The sequence below is a fragment of the Rousettus aegyptiacus genome, unplaced genomic scaffold (genome assembly GCF_014176215.1).
Source record: "Rousettus aegyptiacus isolate mRouAeg1 unplaced genomic scaffold, mRouAeg1.p scaffold_m13_p_15, whole genome shotgun sequence".
Taxonomy (NCBI): domain Eukaryota; kingdom Metazoa; phylum Chordata; class Mammalia; order Chiroptera; family Pteropodidae; genus Rousettus; species Rousettus aegyptiacus.
The window spans coordinates 37,953,334-37,977,299 of NW_023416290.1; the positions used below are offsets into that span (position 1 = coordinate 37,953,334).

The following is a 23,966-nucleotide window of genomic DNA, read 5'->3' on the forward strand; positions in this document are numbered from 1 at the left end:
TAATAACGAAGATTTAAAACTTTAAAAAAAAATACAAGAAATGAAAAAAAAATAGTACCCAATATCATAACTAGTTTAAAGTAAGAAAATGATAACAGAAAGAGGTGATTCAGATGAAAAAAGAGAAGGAAGGAGATCAACATAGAAATCACATGAAAAAATTTTAAGAGGAAAACAGAAAATTTGAGACAAAGGAATTAACATGAAGTTAGTCACACCAAGACATGCAGAGACACACCTGCAGTAGCCACACCTGCTATAATGGATGAATTGTCCATGGTCTTAGCCAAAGCCAATCCTCCCACTTAAGCTTCCAATTCCCTCTAGCCAATTTGATGATTTAGTTGCTTCAGTGATTCCCTCTCTTTCCTTGTACAAAAGCAACAGATGTGTCTTTTTCAAGTTATGTAAGGACTTAGTCAAGAAGCATAAACATATACTCTGAACTGAAGTGTGAACCAGAAGTAAAAGGTCCTCACATGTCATGGATTGTATGATAATCCATCAATTACCTAATCCTAGAAAAGGGAGGGAGTTCCAGTAATGCTCAGATGAAATTCTCTGCCAGTCTGGTGGAGGGAGGCTTGGATTAGATTCAGCTGAATTTAGGAATCAAAGGAGTTTGATATTACTCATATATAGTGTTGATCAGTGTTTATCTACCACATCAGTATTATAATCACTATTTTACCAATGAACAAACTGAAGCTTAGAGCTGTTGAGTGAGTTCCCCAAATGACAGAACCAGTAGAGTCAAGTCTTGAACCCAGTTGTTGTTAGTAAGCTTTTGCTACCCTTTTCCATAATGCTCTTGATCTTATTTTCTCTATCTCAAGCCAGGTCCCTTATATTCATGTTGCAGGTCTGCCCGACATCATTTTGCTGCCCCCTGACCCTGAAGTTGCCCAAATTAAGATAATCATATGTCCCATTCTGCCTGGGATAGTCCTGGCCTGGTTCAGAATGTATCTTAAACTTTTCATACTAAATGTTGTAAAAATTTACAGTAAACCTACATTAAGGATTTACTTCTGATTTTGTTAACCAGGGTGTGGTAATCTGCTCAAAAATATGCTAATGGCCAACTGCTGATTCTGTAATCTGCTTACTTGTTTTGATGTTAACCAGGGTGTGGTAATCTGCTTACTTATTAACCAGGGTGTGGTTCTAGGCTTTATAAACTGCCTCTTTTGGGAGCTCGGGACTGACCTCCTCTGACCCTGTAACGTAGAGAATCAGTCGCTGGCCAGCTAATAAAGCCTCATGATTCATCCCAATTGGCTCCGTGGGTCTTAGATTTGAGCGAAACACAACACTAAATATTACCAAGAATTACAATCACTGTAAGCCGGGATGGATTCCATAGACTTCCAGTTTGCATTTCCAACTTCTAATATTGTTTCTGCTCCTAGTTGGTAAGATGCATGTCCACTAAAACGTTTTCTCTGTAAGATGTGGTTAAAGCTAAAAGACAATCAGAGGTAACCTGTCTTTTGCATTGACCTTTTCCAAATGCAATGTAACTAACGCCTTCTTTTCGAGGACAATTTAGACAGAAGCATCTAGGAACAATTTACTCCTTCTGTTTTTCAGTGGTTGTGGAAAAAGATTTAGGGACTGCTTCCTCTGCTCACTATTGGGTCTATGCCCTGGCCACCAAGATGCAAAACCCCACTAGGTGATGCGATCTATGAAAAGTGTGAGAAATTAATAAGAATGTGAAATATGCTGAAAATAGAAGGGTGATTATCATTGTTGAAGTTACAGGTCGACAGTCTGAATGCTTTAATTACTCTGATTTTATCATGAAGTATGTGGTCATATATGCTATAAATATATGGCTAGTAAATTATTTTGTTTGGTGTCACTGTTATGTTGCAAAATGTCATTTCAGCAGCAGAATGAAATTAAATGTCGTTTAATTTTTAAAAATTAAGTATTAAAGTTAACATTTTCAGAAAAGCTAGATAATAAATGTATAACCTCTACAACTTATTTTTTAAAATTTTATTTTATTTTATTTTATTTCAAGTGTACATTACATTGGTTAGACATGTATACAGTTTACATGTACAAGGATGCTCCTGATTACTCTTTCCCTCCTCTGGCTCTACATCTATCCATTACATTACTGCTGACTGCATTCCCTATACCGTGCTCCCCATCCCCATGGCCCTCTATTAACTACTAATTTGTACCTCTTTAATCCTTCACACCTTCTTTCCAGCCCCCAACCCCTTTCTGTGGCCGACACCAGATTGTCCTCTATATTTGCGAGTCTGTTTTCGATTAGTTTGGTTTTTTGTTCATTTGCATATAAGTGAAATCATATGGTATTTATCTTTCTCTGACTTATTTCACTCAGCATAATAACCTCTTGGTCTATCAATATCATTGCAAATGGTCTATAACTTATTTTTTTTACATCTACCATTCACTAAGGAAGCTGCAGAGATATAATTAACTACACAAAACCAAATCATATAAATCTGCTCAAGCACCTTCAGCATCTACTTCAAATTTAGGCATTATTTAGCTGATTGGGCCTGAAGATTCTGATTTAGTATGTGCTGTTGCAGAGGGTTTGTATGGATTACTCTGGAAAGCATGACTCTTCATCTAAATCAAATGGCTGCTCTGTGCTTGTGTGCACTATTAGAATTGATATAGTACACGCGTAATTTAGTATTTTTCAAAATAAGCTACAACATTCTATCAATTAGATAAAATTTTATTTTCTATTGCAAGTAAATGAAATAAGAAAGCTTATGATTATCCATTATCTATATCCAAAAAGTAACAAATTATTTGATAATTTTTCTTTAAAATATATTCGTCAAAAGAAGGCAGATAAATTGAAACAAAAGCAGTCCCTCTACTTGAACATTTCAATTAAAAATAGAAAAAATAGAGAAATGAAAATAGCATTTAGCAATTTCTGAGATTATACCATAAATATTTAGAGTAAAAATATTATTTATGTTATATATTTGTATACATATATTATGAATGTGCTCTTATGTTCAGTGAGTTTGTTTTTAAACTTTATTTTGAAATAATTTTAGATTTGTATAAAAGCTGCAAAAATAGTACAGAGTTCCAATATACCTTCACCCAACATTTCTTTATATTAACATTTTATGTAGCCATAGCACATTTATCAAAATAACCTTGGAATGATATTAACTAAACTCTATTCTAACTTCACCAGTGTTTACACTAATGTCCTTTTCCTGTTTCAGGGTTAAGTCTAGGATACCATGTTGCATTTAGCCATAATGTCTCTTTAGTCTCCTCTAATGTCTGACAGCTTGTTTGTCCCTTAATTTTCTACGACCTTGACACTTCTGAAGAATATTGGTCAGATATTTTGTAGGATGTTCCCTAATTTGGGTTTGTTGTTTTCTTATGATTTATCTGGAGTTAGAGGTTTAGGGAGAGAATGGCAGAGAGGTGAAGTGCTTCTCACTGCATCTTATTAGGACATATCTGACATCAACAGAATTCATCACTGGTGATGTTAACCTTGATCATTTGACTAAGGTTTTATATGCCAGGTTTTGCACTGTAAAATTACCATTTTTTTCCCTTTCCATATTCTATTCATTAGAGGTGAATCACTAAATCTGGTCAGCATTCCAAGGGTGGGGAATTAAGCTCCAATTCCCTTTAGGAATTACTAAAGGAAGGAGTGAATCTGTGTTAAAACCACCACATGATTAATAGATATATATGAAGAAACACTTTGAAGCTATTCAAATATCCTGTTTCTTTTAAAAGTTTCACTCAATGATTTCAGCATTCAGTAGTGGATCTTGCCCACGGCAACTCTTATTGTGGTATATACTTCTAATTATTTTGTTTCTCCCATTCTTTCTGTATTTATTATTGAAATTCTTCTTTAATGAAAACTTGTCCATTCTCCCCCATTTATGTATTTATTCGGTCATTTACATCAGTATGGACTCATGATATTTGCTTTATTCTGTCATAGAAGCTAATACTGTCATTAATTGATTGCTCAAATTGTTCCAACTTTGGTCCTGGGGAACTCTCTGAGGCAGGCTTATTATTATTTTTTCTTACTATCTGGCAAGATACACTGCTATTCCCCAGAATGCCTAATTTCACAACCCATTCCTTTTGAAGTCTTCTCGTGTTTTCTTTGACTCAGTTTCAGAGTCAGTCTTTGCTCTGAAGGACGCTTATTCCTCTTACTGAAGAATGGTATTTGGAAGTCAAGATCTTGACATTAGGTATGCTTGTTGTTGTAGGATATCTGCTTCTAAACAATCTCAGCAGATAGAACTAGAATGTATTTATGTATAGCAACCAGTGCAGGTGCACATTTCTATACCTGTTTCTATACTACATATAAAAGTAAGCATGAGCTCACATTAATACATCAGACTCTTAATTCGACACTTATATTTTAATGGTAAGGCCAAATAATTTTTCCATTGATACAAATTGGTAATGTATTTCTATTTTTTTTTTTTGAATTTCATTTTTAAAGATGACTCTTACGTGTCCACTTATATAAGAATTAGTTTATTTCTTAATAATTACATATTTTAAAACATATTATTTTAACACACCCTTTTCACTCTCAAAAATGTCCCAAATATGGATAATAAACTCTGTGATCCTATGGGGAATTAATCAGAGCCTGGTTGGCACTTCGAATGCTGTGATTTAGATTAAAGCCTCTCAAGCTTTCATGTCCATAGGAATGATCTGAGGATCTTGTTAAACTGAGCACTCCAATTCAGGGGCACTAGGGAGGGGTCTGAGAGTCTGCATTTCTAACAAGCTCCCCGCTGATGCCAGGTGCACTGATCACACTCCGAGCTGCAAGGCTGAAGACTCCACAGTGGTCATTGCGTGAACTTTCTTTGCACTTGTCCCGGTGGCCTCATCCACAACCCATTCCTGCTGAACTCAGTAACCACTAGGATTCCATTCGAGTCTGCAGCTCTTTTCTTCATTGCTTGACCTGTTTCAGTTTAAGGGCTTTGTCCATAATACAAACAAGACAACTTTATGTCAACTTTTAAATTAAATTAGCTATATTTGACAGGTGAATATCGGGGGTGAGGGGAGCATCCCTTTCACCCTCTTTTCATTCTTTAGTAGTCTGGAGAATAAAGAAGAGCTTTAAAACTTATTATTTGACAGGCTACATTCACGAATTACTTATATACAACTGTCTCGCTGTGAACTTTCCCATTTTCAAGTTAATATTAATTTTGATGAGTTTTTTAACCCAAGGAAAACACTTGTGGAGTCTATTATAAGATTGGTGGACTCACACTGTGATCAGAGACAGATGCTTAAGGGAATAGTGGAGTCGTTTGTGATTCTTGACTGTTCCTGGTGGGGCCGGGAAGTGGAGAGAGAGCAGGGGGAGGAACAGAGTAAATACGTAGAGTACTGCTATCACATGGCTATCTGTACGAACTGCATGACACAAATCTCAAACTGCAACCGTGAATGCAGACGTTATTAGTTGGTTTCAATATTGTGACCTTCAAAATTATTCGTTTTACTCCACTCGTTCATTATTACATTCTAATTTTGAGTTCTTACTCTGACACAAGCATTATGATAGGCACACTGGGGGCCAGACATTAAAGAATAGTCCCTGCCTTCCATTAGCTTTGGGGGGAGAAGAAGTGCAGAATGAAAAGTACACAGGGGAATACAGAACATTATGATAAATGCTACTCTGTTGCATGGGATCCGGGAAAAAGAAAGGAAAGCACCTTATCCAACCTTGGGGATATTAGGAAAGTTTTTCAGAGGAAATGGTGTCTAGTTTGAGATATAACTGATGGATACAAGGTATCATGTAAAGAAAAGCAGGGAACAAATGACAGAAGAGGGGGAAGGTTAGAGGAGGTAAGTGGAAAAAGATGATTTCTAGAACATTCTAATAAGAAATCAGCATATGCAAAACCCAGATGTTGAGAAGAGCATAGTTTACTATGGTAACTACAACTTTCTCCAATTTTTGCTTTTCCTGGGCTCCCCACCTTAATGATGCCAGCACCACTCACCTGGTTACCCTGAGTAATCTGGTTTTCTCCTACCCTCTCATTCTACTGCCTCCCACTTTAGACTGTCATCTAGTTCTGTCTGTTCTTCCTTCTAGATATATCGTAAATGCATTTCTTGTCTTCATGGTGCTACTAATTTATAGCACAAATCATCTCTTAACCTAGATTACTACGAAGCCTTCAAACTCATCTTTCTAATTTCAGTTTTAAACTTTTTCAGGTGGAAAAACTTATTTTGACTATGGTGATCTTTCCAAAGATAAAATCTGATTGCTGTCATTTCCTTCTTAAACCTTCATTGGCTCCCCATTGCTCTCAGGATCAAGTCCAAATTCTTTTACATGATCAATGCAACCTTTGTCGATTGGGCTCCTGCTTATATTTCTACCTTACTGATCCAATACTTGATTCATTTCATACATATTTGTTCGTTACCTACATGTTATAGTCACAATGCCAGACACTCTAAATAAAATGATGAATAAACAGCCTTATATGCATGATGCTTGTATCCTACCGAAAGAAGCATTTAAACAAATAATTACATCATTTGTCAGAGTTTTAAGAACTCTGGCCCACCACCACTTTTATGCTGTGAGTACTCTAGGTATTCTGTTAGTGTTTGGAATGATCTTGGGCCTGATCTGTTTTGGAGCAGAATGTTTTCTACATGTTTGACTAACGAGACCATTTGTCACCCAAAGCCAAGCAGATCATGCCATCATTAGGCACCTCACACTCCTAGTGAGGCTTTTTGATTGTCATTAAATTTTAAAACAGATGATCACTTTAAAAATCTTTTTTAAAAATTCTTCTTTTAGATGTTTCTGGGGTTAAGATTCAAAGAATCATCTAGTATATTTGTTTTCTCTCAGCGATGAGTTTTCTGTGGAAACATGCCCTCCCATGCCTAGCCTCTCCCATCCCTGCCTGTGTCCTTATCAGACTGTCATTTGCTTAATCTTAAATGCCTTTTAGATCTTAGTTAAAAATTGCCTTTTATGTTATGCTCTTACAGAGATCCTCACATTCTGGGTTAGGACTCCTTCCCATGAATTCTAGAAGCATTTTATAATCTCTGTCTTTGCATACTATGACAATGTGTGAGTTAATGCCCACCTATTTCTTATATTCCTGAAACTTAGCATAATATCTGACACATAATGGGTAATATATACCTATCAAATGCATTGATCGATGTTTTTCAACATAGCTGAAATGTAGGATATGCAGTGAGAAAAATGTAGAAGGAGACATTATCTTGGATAATGTCTAAGGCAGTGGCTCTCAAAGTGTGACCAGGACCAACACATCACCATCTGGGAACTTATTAAAAATGTGTAATCTCAGCATTCTAGATTAGAAAGTGTTTGTGGGGAGGGCGGGAGGCAGAGGGGGGAAGGATGGAGCACAACAATATATATGGTTTAACATGCTTTCCATGTGATTCTGATTCATGCTAAACTTTGAGAAACACTGGCCTAAATGTTACTAAAAAGTCCTAGATAAATCTGAAACTGATTTTGAGAAAAAAGAAAACAACAATATTGACAATCTAATAATGACAGCTATCATTCCTTAAGTACTTCTCGTACCAGATGCCCAAGAAATGACCTTTTTGAAGTTGTGACCCGAGAACAGTCTTGTGACTCACACAATCCAATTAGATATGGTTTAACCGTAAGCTTGGTATTGACAGATGAAAAGAATGTGATAAGAATTCAGAAGAGAACAAAGTAGTAAATAGATTGGTATAATCTAATCAAATAGTATAACCACCTAAATAGGAATTACTGATTTGAGTAATTTGAAAGTTAGGTACTGTGTAACTTCAATCCATTGGTCAAAGTCTCTGTGATACTTCTTTTGAAGGCTTTAAACAGCATCAGTATGAAAAGATCGAGCCTGTTAATCAGAGTTGCATCCTGGTCCATACATCTCTGATTATTAAGAGATTGCTGCAAGCTGAGGAGTTGGTTATAAACAACTTGAAAAATGACTGCAGTATTATTCGGGATGACAGTGGTTTAAAATTAATATGTTGTATGTGTTATTGTGGTTTAAAAGACATAATTTGCCTAATGGTTTAAGTTTCTGATTTTAAATTTAATTTTTATTATATTGATAAACAGTGTCAAAACATGTTAGGGAATTTAGTATTTACTATATTTATCACTTTAATTTGTTAAATTTACCAGACCATATAAATATCTAGAAATGTTTATTTGTCAATGTGTAATTGAAAAAGTTTTAAAAGATATCAAATGTTTGTTAAAGAAATTTAAGTTTCTTAATTTTGACTAAGTTGTAAATGAGAATAATATTTAAATTTAAAGTACTGATTAAATTTGTTAATTTATAAACAGTAAGACACAAATTAAACTCAAGAATTTATGGAAAGCTCAGTTTTTAAATTGATAACTTTAAAACTGATGTAACTTATAGTAACCTTTTCTGAGTATAAAAAAATGCCCTGAGGACATTTAAAAAGTCATATTTAACACTAAGGTTTTCATCAGAATTGACTCATGTAATTCTTCCAGCAACTTTGTGAAGTAGGAAATGTTTTTGTTCTCCTTTTATAATGAGCAGTAGGTTAAATAACAGGAGCTGGCAGAACTGGGCTTCCGACCTAGCATTCCAGGTCATCATCAAACTACTCATTTGACTCCCTCTCACTACAGGCCTATTTGAAGCCTAAGGGGCAGAAAATGAGGCTTAAGAAGGGTCCTTGAGTAGTTGGTTTGGAGGGAATCCTGGGAGTACTCAGAATGGTGCCACACAGAGAGCTGACTTTAGCTTCCTTTTTCACCTCCCCCTCATCTCCTTCTCCTTCCGGTTCCTCTAGAGGGGGCCTTAAAGACAGGACAATTGAGTTAAAATGGTGGAAAACATTCCCAGCTAGGGATTTCTTCTGGGAAAATTGAGTGTCGGAATCCTTGCTTGACTACTTTTTGGCCCTAACCCTCTTCCTACATTTGAGCCTCTCCTTTCTGGCCATCACCAATCTGTCTCTTGCCATCAGTTTGTTATTTACAACTTCTTTTTCATTTTGCTCTTTTATCTAGTCATACATTTCTCAACAAATGAATTTTAAATAATACTTTGTTTCAGGATCTGAACTGGAGACATAGGTTCTAAAGGGTGAGATAGAATATAAACAATTTATAATCTCAAGCATAATATGTGTAAGAGGCCTTTCTCCTGGAGGAAAACATAAGTATATTTTTGATTGACAAGTAAGTGTTTTAGGAAAAGATAACACATATGAATAAGCCCGGAAGCAGAGAGTTTGATCTTTTAAAGGAACTTAAAGAAATAAGAAAGGTTGTATTTTTCAGAGCAAGAAAGGGGAACTGGCTCCAGTGAGGCTGCAGAGTCACTGTGTTAAGCTTCCACGTTATCACATAATCAGCATTGTTCAAGAATTGACGAATCAAGTGAGTTGGCCAAAGAACACCAATAGCATCAATCAGGAGACCCAATCTGTCAAACAATGATAAAGCCTTCTAAGACACTCGACATTAGAACGAAAACCCTGCTACTGGAAATGAGGACAGGAAATTAATTGTGCAGCTTAGCTCTGTTCAGTTCATCAAGTATTTATTGAACATATTGAATTTATTTGCATGTCATAGTATTAGATACAGGGGCTTGAGGATGAATAAGAAGAAATCTGGCCTTTGAAGACCTCTAGCCCCCTCCACACACACATACACACACACACACACGCATGTATATATACACACAAATTTATATATATGTAATATATTCAGTGTATATGGCAAATATGAAAATCTATAATATAGATTTAGTATAGCAAGTACATATGACATATGTGTGTATTTATATTTTTTCCCCAAAGATGATGACTATAAAGAAATTCCAACCCTTAAGGACCTCTAGTTTAATTTAATTTAGTTTAACTTGTGTACATGTATTTAGAATATGTGTGACATAGTATATAGTATATGTATATTATATCTGTATTGATACATGTGTATATATCTCATGTACTGTAATAGCTTAGATGATAGGCCACTAATATAGAGAGAGGATGAGAAGCCGGTGATTTGCCTCATAATAAAAGGAGCCTGTCCCCCAGTGGTCCAGAAAAGAAGGGAAATGGTCCCTGTACTGTCAGTGAATCATCTTCTCGAGCCTCAGGAGGCTGGCCCTGGAAACATGGTTCATTTACAGGGTAAAGCTTCTGTCCTTAGGCAAATACAGAAGAGTTGGAGGACTGACCCAAGGAGGATGGTATAAGCCTAAAGATGAAAGCATCAGCCAGTTGGCTGGCATCTATAACAGGACATCTATCAGGTACAGCCAGCTGAGGCAACTGCGGAAAGTAAGAAGGCTTATGACACTTTTATTATAAGAAAGATCTTATTTCACACAAAATTTACATGACTGTATTGAAAGAAAAGAGAGGCTTGTTTGGTAACCTTACTCCCTTCTCAGTACCTCACTGAAAACTCTCGCTTGGAATAATGACAGAGTTGCTGCCACTTGAAAGCTGATTTGGAAATGAAAGGGCTTACTTTATCTCAGACCCCATGATTCATGGGGAATCGCAAACCTATTTCTCTAAATGTTTTCCAGAGAGACTTACTGATCAAAGTTGTTTCCTTCCCAGAGGTGTACTCCTTCTAGCACAGGGATGAGGCATATCTCTGGGACACCCAGAGGACATTTATAGTCACTTCCCAAGTGGCTCTTGTTCTCTGGATTAAAAACGGAAATTATCTCTTGGCTGTCAATGTAACATTTTCCAGCAGCATGAAATTCTGTCAAACAGAAATTGAAGATGAATAAAACGAAGATATACACTCAGGATTATTCCCATTGTGAAGCAGCAGTGCTCTGCACTGATGATTCTACACCCTAATAGTAGATTTAGGTAAATAGAGACATACTGGTTTTCTAAACACCCCATACACTTTGCCACAGGAAGTAGCGCTGACTGAATAGATGGAGAAACGCTGTGAGCATATGCAGTGAGTCAGCTATACAGCACTCCAGGGCAGGATTGCAAATGGTTCGTGTACGTTGAGGGGGGTAATCAGTTATCATAATTCCATTTGTAACTTATGTTTGCATGAAAATGTAGTTTTAACCATTGCTAGGATTTGAGGCGCAAGTGCAACCTGTTTTCATTTTGTCAAACTCCAGGGAGTTTCAGCATGTCAATTCAGTAAAAATGCATGTCTACATTACTGGATGGCTGGTTTCGAAGAATAAAGAACTACTCTTTATAGGAACAGATCATGTCTTGTTTGCGTAAAGCTGCTCATTACCCATCAGGCTTCATTCTAAATAGACACCTAAATTCAGGACAAAGAAAGGCAATGAATAGGAAGGCCAGAAATGCTGTTCACTTTAGAAATGTTGGCAACACCTGAGAGACAGATTTAGATAAGGATATTATACTGAGGTCCAGCCAGAGGACGTGAACCTGAGCATTTCTTATGCTTGGAGTAGGAAGAAGATGGTTTAATAAGATGAGAACAAGAGAAGGCATGGAGACAGAGATAGAAAATCATGTTAAATGGTTAGATGGGAGAACATATAAACTAAAATGGTATGAAATAAAAGATTACAGATTTTGGAAATCCAAATAATTATAAAATAATTATAAGAGCAGCAGTCCTTAAACATATATGAGTGACACTAAATTTTTTTTGAGCTTGTGCTTCTGTACATTTTTCTGGGAAAACAGACAATTTTACCAAATTTATAAAGAGATTTATGCATAAAAGCTCAAGAACTATTGATATGTTAGGAGATTTAAGGAGTTTAAATTTCCCTCTGTGTTAGGCAAGGGAGATGATATCCTAGTCCCAGAATTTAAACTCTGTGCTTTCCAAATGCTTTTGAGAATGATCTATGGTAAAAAAAATATATATATATATATATATATTTATTTATTTTATATATATATTTTACCTCGAGACCCTGTACACAGTTTTTTTTTTCTCTCAACTGAAAAAAAGTTTCACATAAAGTTGTTACCCTTATTGTTAGATGTACTTTGGTATTTTCTATTCTATATTGTATTGTAAGCAATGCTAGTCCATTTATAAAATGCTAGTCATAATCTACTAAATTGATTTCATGACCCATTTATGAATTTTATCCTATAGTTTTAAAAACACAGTTTTAACTGACCAAAAGCTGACAAGTACAAAGGAAAGAAATGAGCCAATGCCGGTTCAATAGATGAGGTGAGTTAAGTGGGTTTTATTTCACACATTAACAAAGATTTGAGTAAAAAAGAGCAACAGAATTGACTTAAGGGAGGAGGGTAAGAATGTCCTGGTGAGATGGAGGCAAAGTTTAAAACTCTGTCTAGACTAGATGTAAAGAAATGTCCTGTTATTTCAGATTTAAAAAAAAAAAAAAGCTGTTAATTCATTAAGTAAAATACAAGGCAACTTTAATAACTTTCCAATACCTTGGTTGGTTGTTCAACGAGAAGACCCAAAATTGTGCAGCTTGTTTAAGTATTCATAGAAGTACTACTTTCTGTGGAAAGAACGAGAACACAGGAGAAGAAAGGGATTTGAAGAAAACATTTACAAACTTATTTTTGGCCTTTAACAAATAATATTTCTATAATGAAACAAATGTGACTTTGGGAGTATCATTTTAATGAGAAGATTTAGATTAGAGGGCAAACCGTCAAATTGGGTGGACAGATTTCTCATGTGTTTTTCCTTCAAAATTAATAGGAGTAACTATAGGTTAAGACCAGCTTGAAGAGAGGCACTGCCATTCGAGCTGAAAATCCTGAAGGTGGCTTGCAACAATTCAATTAGCTAATCACAGATGGTTGCCAGATACAGAGCCTAAACTTTCGTTTTACTAAGAAATGTCACCGCTAAGGAAATCTGAACTTTGGGGAATTGGAGGCGATTCCATCTGAAGGATAACTTCTGTTCTCATCACGATTTATTAGGAGGCAGATAAGAGAGTGCAGCCTCACATGAGGGGGAACTTCATAGCAGTTAGAGTTGCTAGTCAGTGAGAGATCAGCACGACCCAAAAACTGAAATGCTGGTCGCTGAACACCCTGCGTGCCCTGAACTTGAGGCAAGACTCAGGCATTAGATCTGAAGGAGTGAATATTTAGAAATTGATAATTTGTCTGATAGTCACCTTACTCATGGATATGGACTATAGACTAGTGGTTACCAGAGGGTAGGGGGTATGTAGACGGGGTAAAGAGGGTTAAATATGTTGTGACAGAAAGAAATCTAACTATGGGAGGTGAACGTACAGTGTAAATATATATATGCCTTACTGTTAAAGGGTACAGGTGAAACTTACTGGATTTCATTAACCAACATCACCATAAAAAAATTTTAAAAATACAAGTCTTACAGAAATTGATAATTTGACAAATTAATTAAAGTGAAGTTTATCATTAATTAATATAATCCATAAATATACCACACATGTCTAGATCACTCATTCATTTCTCTCGATAGAGAGTGCAACCTAATTTTGTTTTTTCATCCTCTGGGGGTTTCCATAGTGACTGACATGAATGTTTGTCTTTGTGTCAGTGGTTGTAACTATTTTCAAGTAATGAAATTTTTCAATAAACTGATCAAAGTTTCTTCAGAAAGTGGACATTTGAACAATGCCCTTTTTGGGCAATTCATGGTTTCAGAAATTCTGTAATCCATTCATAGACAGCTAGTCCATAAACCTAGGATTTAGCATACCTTGTGGGTTTGATCTAGTATAAAAACCCAGCTTTTCCATTGTTTTGAAGACAACTCTTTTCTTCTAGTTAGGAAACCCATTCAGTACATTATCTGATCCCATATTACAGAGAAGCTGTTTGTTTTGATGAACATCTGACAAAGGATAGCAGCTCTCTTTATCTTGGATTCCAGGGGTTTCCTTCCCCCCAATTCCAATACTAAAATGATTTTAGAAGCTAAATTACCAGATTCGGTTAGACCCAATGAATACTACAATTCTTTTTAGGCTTTTGAATACTGCTTTACAGTTACTCTAACTACAGAGAAGCAGTAAGAGAGAGAGAGAAGTGTGTAAACTCCCCTTTTCACTGTCTGGATCTGTTAACATTCAGGAATTCAGGAAGGTTGAGGCCTGCATCTTCAAGGATGTGTGTGTGCGTATATGTGTGTGTCCATATTCAAGGACAAGTATGTATATACACATGCACCAATGTATATATAATATGTATATATTACATATATATAACATACATGTGTATATATGTATAATATGTGTATTTACACATATAAAGGCATATTTAAAATGTTAAGTAACATGTTTTTTATAGTGCATACCTAAGAGAATTTGACTCAAAGCCCATTTACATATTATAAAGTCTTGACCTTTATTATATTGAGTCTACTATAATATAAATTAAAGAGGATAGAGTAATTTCTTACTGTCCCCTACTATTGAACAATGATTTCAATTGAAGAGTGACAAACAAGTAAATTTAAAAATAACTACTTGTCATTCAATTACGACTATTTCCGCTAACATACAAGTTAATGTCAGGGAGGCCTAGAAATACTGAGACTCGGGCCTTCTCAAAATGAGACGCAAAGCTGAGTTAGAAGCATCTCCATTATGCAGTTAAAGGAATGGCGATATCTCAGAATTTTTTAACCAGGCAAAAGGCACAGGGAAATGTTTTCTTCTTTTTAACATTTTAAATAGATCGGAAAGGAAAAAAAAAAAACAACAACCCTTCAGGAACATCTTTAAGCACAATTCAATGTCTTTCAAAAGACAAACTGCTGAGCTTGGAGGTGACAGGGAATAGCAAAGTTGAAGCCCATTTTGAAGATGTTCCCAACTGCCAGCCTCAGGAGAGATGTGATGCAGTTTCTGATGAGAACACCGAATTTGGCTCATTACCTGTGGAAAACATCTGTTGTGAGATGCAGTGTCCTCAATGCAACAGTGAAATTTCAGCTTCCTTCAGAATTGTCAGGGGACAGTGGTGAAATTAATACCTATTACCCACAGGTACTAACAAACAATCTAGGGGATTGTTTGTTAGTACCTGTGGGTAATAGGTATTAATTACCTATTTACCTCCTAGGGGATTACCTAGTTTTTAAATCAATCATAAAAATTCAAGTCAAGCTTCTGAGAAATGTAACTAGTATCACAAACGCCCGTTGAAATAAATTATGGAACCATTTCCTTCAAGAGCAACTTTCAAAAATGAGAGAAAGAAAATGACTTAGTGACCTTTCAGAGTAGAGTCTCAGTCATTTACTGTCCTGTACCAACTGCCACAGAGGGTTCTTGTTTCTTTAATAAATGGTCTTCAAGTTAGTATTCAGAATAAGCAACTTATATTCCTGGAAATAGTTTCACAAAATTCAGCATGGTAAGATTATAAGATAATTTCTTAGACAGAAAGACCATCAGAGGATTTCAAAAATTGTCTTCTAGGAGCTCAAAATAGCAAATTGTTAGTCCTAGCTCACATTTTATAGATCTAAATTAATGGGAATAATTTTGTTAGGTTACTCTTTCTGACAGACTTTTATCCCACTCATCTAATAGATTTATACACATTGAATAACACCTTCTTTAATAAGATTAAGCACAATTTGCATTTTAAAATACCAGTTCCAGGCATAAGAAAGCTGTGACACCGAAAGCTGGTAGAGACTTTTGAGGAATACGTGTCCTTTATTTGATTGAGTGGAATTTCTTCTGCTTTTTAATAACTTTACATACCATTGTAGAGTTTCCCAAGATGATAAGACTATGTTAAGGTTATGAAGCTTCCAAGTCAATCAAACATTTTTTTTTTTTTTAAACAGGATCCTCATCCATAACAACAGGGTTTAGTGCTAAATGGTATCTAAGGTTTCCTTTAGCTAGAATGACTGTAAAATTTATCATCCAAACTGGGACGCTTTTGACAGTAAAAGTGGGTGACATTAATAATTACCCTGGGAAAACAGCCATAAATTGTCCCAGGCAAAGCAGTATAATAATGTGACCCTACTTTTTGCTCATCCATCACTAGTTGTTTTCAGCTATGGTAAAGGGTTTGAGCTGCTTTGTGTCAATTACAAGTCATTAATGTTAACAAATAATTGTGTAAATTGTGTGCTTCTAAAGGGATTTAAAAAACAAGTTTTTGTCTTCCACATTTAATTATTCTTCGAAATGTTTGCATCTTTAATTTGTTTAGCAAATGTACATTTGCAATGATAAGCAAAGAAAAAATGTCAAGGTAGATCTTTATGCATTCTAAATTTCAAAATAATGTGACCTAAACTCCATAGAGGGTATTCCCCAGTTTCGAAAGCCACAGGAAATAAACAGACCTCAAATTTTCCTAAGTCTAAGTCTTGGAAGATTTTATTCACTGGATTTTGGTTCTTTATTTCCTGGACTATCATATTGTGTTTTCAAGTTATTTAGAATTGGAGGGCAAGGGAATGAGAATGAATAATGTCTCATTACATATTTTATGAAAAAAAAACATTTATTGAGAACTTGTGTGATAGATGTTATGTTAGTGTGTACAATACAGAAACTATTTTGCGTGTCTTTTAAAAGAGGGACAGGAGGGATGGTGGTAATGGACAGAACTGTAAACCAGAATTCAGTATAGCAAAATAAGTACAACCACGGAGACCCGATACCTCCTCTCTTAGCTTCACCGTCCTGTTAACTGTACCTCTCAAATAGCTCACAAAATGTACCTCCTCTCCCTCTCAGCCATCACCATACTCCAAACTTCTCCAATTATTGCGGTAACATCCAGCTTCTCTTAGCACATCCAATTCGGTGTGCTAAACTCACCCCTAAATTCACCAACCCATTCTTTACTCTGTAGTCTAAGTTACTTTTTAGGATGGAAATCTGATCAAGATATTTGTACTTAAACCTTTTCAATGGCATCTCCTTATTTTTTAGGACAAAGATAAATCTTCCAAATGATCCTTCCTCATTCCCCTTTTTATAGTATGCCACCAAAAAATATTAAATCTTCTGAAATACCAAACTCATCTCTGTTCCCTTTGAACAAAAAGCATTCTTTACATTTCAGTAAACCAAGGTAAGTGCTCCATCCAGCCTGAGTGATTGCCTCTTTCACATTCTAATTTTAGAATCTTCCTGTGAAGAGTATAGAATCTTTCTTGATTGGCATCAAGGCTGGCTTCTTGGGTATACAAACTGTACAGTAACATAGAACCCTACACTTAGGGTACTGGCTTTGGTTTAAGGCTGTGCTGTCACTACAGAAATGCTTAATAATTTTCAAACAAAGGACCTCACATTTTCATTGTGCACTAGGCTCAGCACATTATGTAGCTGATTCTGCTTGTCATTTTATCCACAGCTTTAAATACATTGCCTAAAACATAATAGATCTTTAATAAACACGTGTAATGTCAATGTAAGTATGTCCAAACCTGTAGAGAATTTTTATGAGTTTATTTGAGTCAAACTGATGACAGTTGCTGGGGGAGGGGATGAGGACAGGGGGCAAAATCTCAGATGCTTCAGAGCATAACAGTTTGCAGCTTCTTTTATGCATTTCAAATTAAGGAGGGACCGTAATGAAGATTACGTGAAGGTTAGGAGAAAGCGAGGCAGGGATTGGACGACAGGATAGTTAACAAGATTCTGTGCTCTCTTATTTCAAAGGTGTATTAACCTAGATGTACAGAAACAATGGACGGGGCTTGCATAAGGCAAAGATTAACCTTTTACTAAAAAGTCACATGCTTAGGGCATGACCGCATACCATTACCTGCTCAATGATCAGACCACCCTGTTTCTTTCCTCAGAACCCCTTTTCTCATCCACAGTAGGTTGGGTAGACAATAGAATGAACTTAGCCATTTCCCACTTCATTTTTTTCCTCTGGAACTACGAAACCTGGTGGCATTTATTTAGTCATTGATTAAATATTTTTGACTAGCAACAATATTACACATTCTGAAAATGTAACAGTTACATCATGAACTACTGCTCTGTGTGATTTCCGTGATTTTTCCCTGCTTCTCTCTGTTTACTTGATGATCTCTCCATGGCCATTTCTCCCTCCCTAATTCCACATAAAAATAGGAAAAAAAAAATTCAAACTGTCAATAACTTAAGTGAGTGATAGATTAAATGCAGATTCACAGAGATAAAGTTTTCTGGTCAAAGACTGAATAAAACTAGAGCTGAATAAAGGATGAAGAAAAAGATATTTCTTCGATTGGAGGAAAATGCAGTGCAGGGGGTGGAGGCATAACAGCAGGAAGACAATGAAGGGTCTTCCATTAGAAAGGGTCACAGAGAGACCGGAGAGACCCAGTGTCCAGCTGTCCTCGACTATGATCCCCCTACAGCCTTTGACCTGTAAACAGCAGGATTCCAAGATGGAGGTGGATAAGTAGAGACAGAACACTTTGTGTGGTGGAAGCCTGAAGGGAGAATTGTATTTCTGGACAAAGTAGAACAGAAGAGAACAATCTTGGAAATTTCGTATGGCTTGGGAAAACAGTGGGTGTTATGGACTGAATGTGTTCCCCTCAAATTCATGTTGAAATCCTAACCCCCAATGTGATGGCCTTAGGGGTGGGGCCTTTGGGAGGTGATTAGGTCATGAGGGTGGAGCCTGATGAATGCTGTCCTTATCAAAGAGATGCCAGAGAGCTCTCCAGCTGTTTCCGCTCTGTGAAGGTACAAGGAGAGCTCTGCCATCTGCAACTCAGGAGAGGGCTCTCACGAGAACTCGACCTTCCTGGCACCTTGATCTTGCACTTTTGGCTCCAGAACTGTGAGAGATAATGTATTTTTTTATTAGTCATCCAGTCTGTGATATTTTGTTATACCCACCTGAACTAAAGCAGTGGAAACACTGCCACTTATAAACATGAAAAGACTTAGCCTTGATACTTAGGATCTCGAGAGTCCAAAATGTGGTCTGTGGACTTGTTCCTGAGTCAAGATAAGGAATTTGTGTTAGATATAAATCGATAACATCAATAAGCACATTATTTATTTGAACCAACTTTTCAAAGCAAGATTTTCTCCATGAAGGAAGCATTTACATTATGACACAGATTCTTATCATATCCTGTACCTGTACAAACCACTTAAAGACCTGATACATTTGATTGGCACTGACCTAGAAAATCATCAATGTGGCTGGGTACCTTCTTTCTGAATTCTGCTTCGGAGAACATCACTATCGTTTGCCTCTGCAGTTTTCATTTGTCCATGTCTGTTCTATTGCTAACCAGCTCACATTTATGATTGATATAGGTCTCTTTAGAAATGTTGCGTTGAATCATATTGTAGCTTAAAAACAGGTTTTTTTAATACATTTTACTTTTTCCCCAGTCTACTGTGGGTCGAATTTATAGTGTAGCTGTTTTAATATAAACTTATTTATGGTCAAGTGTATATGTCTGTCAATACATATAGGGTGAAGACACCAATATTCTGCTTACACAGGGTTTATTCAACAATTTCTTATGTATATCTTAGATATTATATGAATTTACTGACATTTTTCAAAATAAGGGCGTTTGGCACAGGTGAATTATCTTGCCCTATTCTAAAATTTTATTCAAAACTATTTGATTGTTGAAAATCAAAGTTAATAGTAAAAAGTTAAAGTAAAACAGAACATACATTTTATGGTATATTCCATTATACTCTTCTTTTTGGGGGGGGGCATAAAATTGGAACTTTTTAATAGATATCTAATAAGTGGTTTATTTCTATATATGATATAATTCCGGAAACTAAACAGAAAGAAGAAAGGATCAAATTATATCTTGCTGAGTAAAAATTGATCTTAAAAGATTTCCATACTCTCATTAAGAGGATTAACAATAATAACTTCTATATCCCAGGGAACCGAAGTATATTTAGACTTTGTGTCTGGCAGGTGGTCTATAGAAAGGGCCTTGAGCATGTTTGACTAGAGTCCAAGTGATGTGGAAAAAGTGTGAGATCATAAGTCATAAGTCATTAGGTCTAAAGCAAGCAAAATGAAGATTGCACAAGATAGGGACAATTTGGCTTTGAAATATTTTTCTGATAATAAAAAGTGTGGAACTTATATTTTTTATGGGTTTTGATATAAGACTTGAAATTGATAAGGTTATCATTGATATTCCCAATTTTTATGTATTGTTTCTGGGCCTTTTAAATTTTTCTACTCCTAACTCTAAAATGTATTTTCTATTTCAGTTCCACACATCTCTCTAATCCTCAAGTTTCTTATCCATAATTCTGTAATAATAGCTTATTTATAATATCTTTGTGAAGGAGTTTTATAAGATACTCTGTATAAAGCACATTGTCTTGTCTACAGTTAGGTATTCATTTAATCTTAACTGTTACTACTACCACTACAGTTAAGCTTGTATGTACTATCACTAGAACCTATAATATGTTACTTAAAAATAGGTTTAACTTTAGTTCTCTCTTATAGCAGAGTGCTTTTAGGTGCAACTCCTAGGACACTTGCTATTGGATACTATGGCAGAAATATTTAGTATTCATAGATTCTCTATGTGCTCCTTGACATTTTCTTGAAATGCTTCCCACTGAAATAAATTTTGAAAATGCTATGGCACTATATACCCTAAATTTATTTCAAATTAAGGCAATAGGAAATGGTATAAGGAGAATCAGCCAAACTCCGAGATCAATATAGCAAGCCCTTCTTAGCTTGGAGAATCCAGGCTGAATACCACAGCTCCAATATCAGCCACGATGTGCTAGATGAAGTAGGGTAATCTCTATTCATTCTTACCTTCAGAATAGTTAATATTCACCTCTTCATAAATGTTAGCAATTTACATACAGTTTCTCATTAAATTCTCATGATAGCCATAAGGAGTAGATAATCACTTTCCTCATTTTATGAAGAAGTAGACTAAGTTTTTAAAGAGATTAAATGACTTTCCAAAGTTTTGTATAGCCAGTGGTTGGGCTCTAAAGTCCAGATGACAGGTGAGACATGTGAGATTTGGGACAATGTTTTATCTTTTGAAGGCTGATTTTTACATCTCAAGGCATTCTTAATGGTTTGAATGAGGTGATTTATCTTAAATAGTAAATATTTGCTATTGTCACAAAACCAGTTAATGGTAGAATAGAATAGAATTCAAACCTAGGCTCCTCAGGCTCTAAAATCTATTCTGAACCGTTGAATACAACTCACTCCCCATTTGAGCCTGTAATATGGTGCTCCACCATCCATGTATTACTTTCACCAGAAACCTAGACTGCATGCCCAATAAACAGAACACTTTACATTGTCAGTTCTTGACATCGTTCTTTTTCCTCTTCTTTATTCAATAAGAAATAGTATAATGATAAACATTTATTCATTCAATAAACACACTAAGGATCTATTATCATGTGCTAGGCAACGTACTAAATAAATGCTGAGGCTACCAAGAAGGTCTCACAATCTAGGAGATTAGATAGACACAATACAAGCAAATTTCAGTCAGCATGATTAGCATTCTTTAAAAAAATCATTTTAAATGGTTTATAGAAACTCTGTAGAGCTTTTTGAACAGCTAAATCAAATTTCAAAAGACTAGCGATAAAAAGTTTTCAGAAAAAAAAGAAATATGAACTAATGTACTGTATACTTAAAACTATTTAAATAAATTTTAAAAATCAAAATATACCAGGTAGGAAAATAAAAAGAAAATTACTCGCCAAAATGTTTTGAAAAATATAAATGATTAATAATAGCCATTGGAAACTGGGGTAGAATGTGCTTTTATTTACTAATATTTTGTTCCCTTCCAGAAAGATTAAATAAGATTGGGTCATATGGCTTGCTTTAGCCAGTAAAATGTGAGTAAAAGTGCCCAAGTTTTGCTATACTTTCTTTGTCTATAAATGACCAAATAGTAACTATTTTGAGGTTTGCAGGCACCATATAGTCTCTGCTGCATATTTTTTTTTTAACCCAGCCACTGAAAAAATTTTTAAATGTATTTTTAGCTCATTGACCATGCAAAAATAGATGGTCAGTTCTGGCCTCCAAGTTTGCCAACCTCTGATCTAGATAATGGGTTGTGGAGTGTGAACAATGATGACACGGAGCAGAAGTGACCCATGATGGACACACGGCACAATGATAAATAAAACTTTTTTGATGATCCACTGAGATTTTAGCATTGTTTGTTACTACAGCATAACCTAATCCATCCCAACTAATAGAGAAAGAGCGCGCACGCACGAGAGCACGGTCTTCCTGAGAGGGCAGCACTAACGCATTATTGTCCTGATAGAGTGAGATGTGTTTTATAATAGTATATCTGCTTAGAACATTACATTTATTTGTAGTCTGTCCAGTCATTGAAGAAAAGTCATAACAGAATAAGCTACATTGCATTCCAGAGGGATTAAAATATTCAAGTTTATTTTACAGATGCTAAATCTTCTGCAGAGTCCTTCGAAACTATTTTTATGACTTGAGCAGTACTTCCTAAGGAGACTGAAAATTTCAAGGGGGTTGGATGACAGCTGAAAATCTTTAGTATCTCAGTTCTCAATAACTAAGGCTGAGGCTGGGATTGCTTTAGTAGTGATTCAGAAGAGCCTTAGGCTTAGTAACTCTGAAGATACACTTAATTTTTTGGGTCGATGGTGCCAGAAACCCAGGTAAAATAGAAATGTCCATGCATTACCTCGTAAATGTGATTTCGCATAGGAATTTTAATTCTTTAGTATATATGTGTGTGTGTGTGTGTGTGTGCGTGTGTGTGTATTTAAAGGTTTAATTTCCCAGGCTAAATACTGAAGTGAAGGGAATAGAACTAACATTGAACTTGGTCACCTTTTATTGATCAAAAAACTAATAGTTTATAGAGTCTCATAGTTTATAGATAAACTAATTTGGGTAATTTGCATTTTTAATTCTCCCACTCCATCCAACTTATATTTAAAAAAAATTATCTTATAAACATATTTATTCCAAATGAATATGTATTTCAAAAGGAATATTTTGGCTACATACAGGGATTTTTAAAATTACTTTAATAACTTTTAAACTTTTAACTGATTTATAAACTCATAAAATGTCAGCATTCGTTATCTTGCAATGAACTGTCAGTAGTTGTTTTTCAATAAAATAGAATATCTCTGCAGAATATCTCTGGCAATTTAATTATATATACACTTCAGCTGCTCTGGATACTAACAATTCATTTTCATTAACATGTTTATGAGAAATTCAGAGTAAATATTAAAGAATGTTGACAAATTGAGAAGTTGACCTAGTAAAAAACCTTGTGAATACTTTATTCCATATGTCTCATTTCAAATTGTTCGACCCATTGAAAAATGGGAGGTAGAATAAAAGGGGGGAATTTTTTTGAAAGAAGAGAGTGAGCTGGGAATCTTAGAATTGTGATATGAAGACCTCTCTAGTGATTTTTTTTTTCTCTGACTTCAACTTGGAACTGATACGAAAATTTGCAACAAAACTTTAGCTGACAGGTTGCAAAATCTAACTACTAGATGTCTGAAACTCAGCACAGAGAGGCATGAGGCAAATCCCAAAGCTCAAAAAATCTGGGGAGATGGAATGAAGAGACAGTCATGTAAAAGGGAACATGAATTTCAGTGAGTTGAGCACAAAATAAAGGGGCATGTAGAATGCATGTGGCAATGGAGAGGTCATCCTGTGAGGCCTGGATTCAAGAAACTTTCTTGACATAGGAGTAAGACATCTAAACTGAGTCTTAAGGGATATGTAAGAGGCAGGCAAATGAAGGGAAAAGCAAACAGTTTGGGCATCCCAAATAAAGAAAACCTTTTTCTAGGGCCACCCTGCTTTTATATACAGAATTATCCGGATGCCCCATGCATATATTGCAGTGCATGTAGTGTCTTCATTAG

General features: G+C 35.5%; 1 long non-coding RNA gene across 2 annotated transcripts; it reads right to left on the reverse strand.

The window, feature by feature from the left end:
* Positions 1 to 3,759: 3,759 nt before the first annotated feature.
* Positions 3,760 to 12,693, reverse strand: LOC107512200. 2 transcript variants are annotated; one of them, XR_001597216.2, is made up of 3 exons: positions 12,517 to 12,693; positions 10,675 to 10,849; positions 3,760 to 5,013 (listed from the first exon to the last, which is right to left on the reverse strand). It is a non-coding gene; the product is annotated as an uncharacterized LOC107512200 (long non-coding RNA). The 2 variants fall into 2 exon arrangements; XR_001597217.2 differs by lacking the exon at positions 3,760 to 5,013 and adding an exon at positions 8,585 to 9,545.
* Positions 12,694 to 23,966: the final 11,273 nt, after the last annotated feature.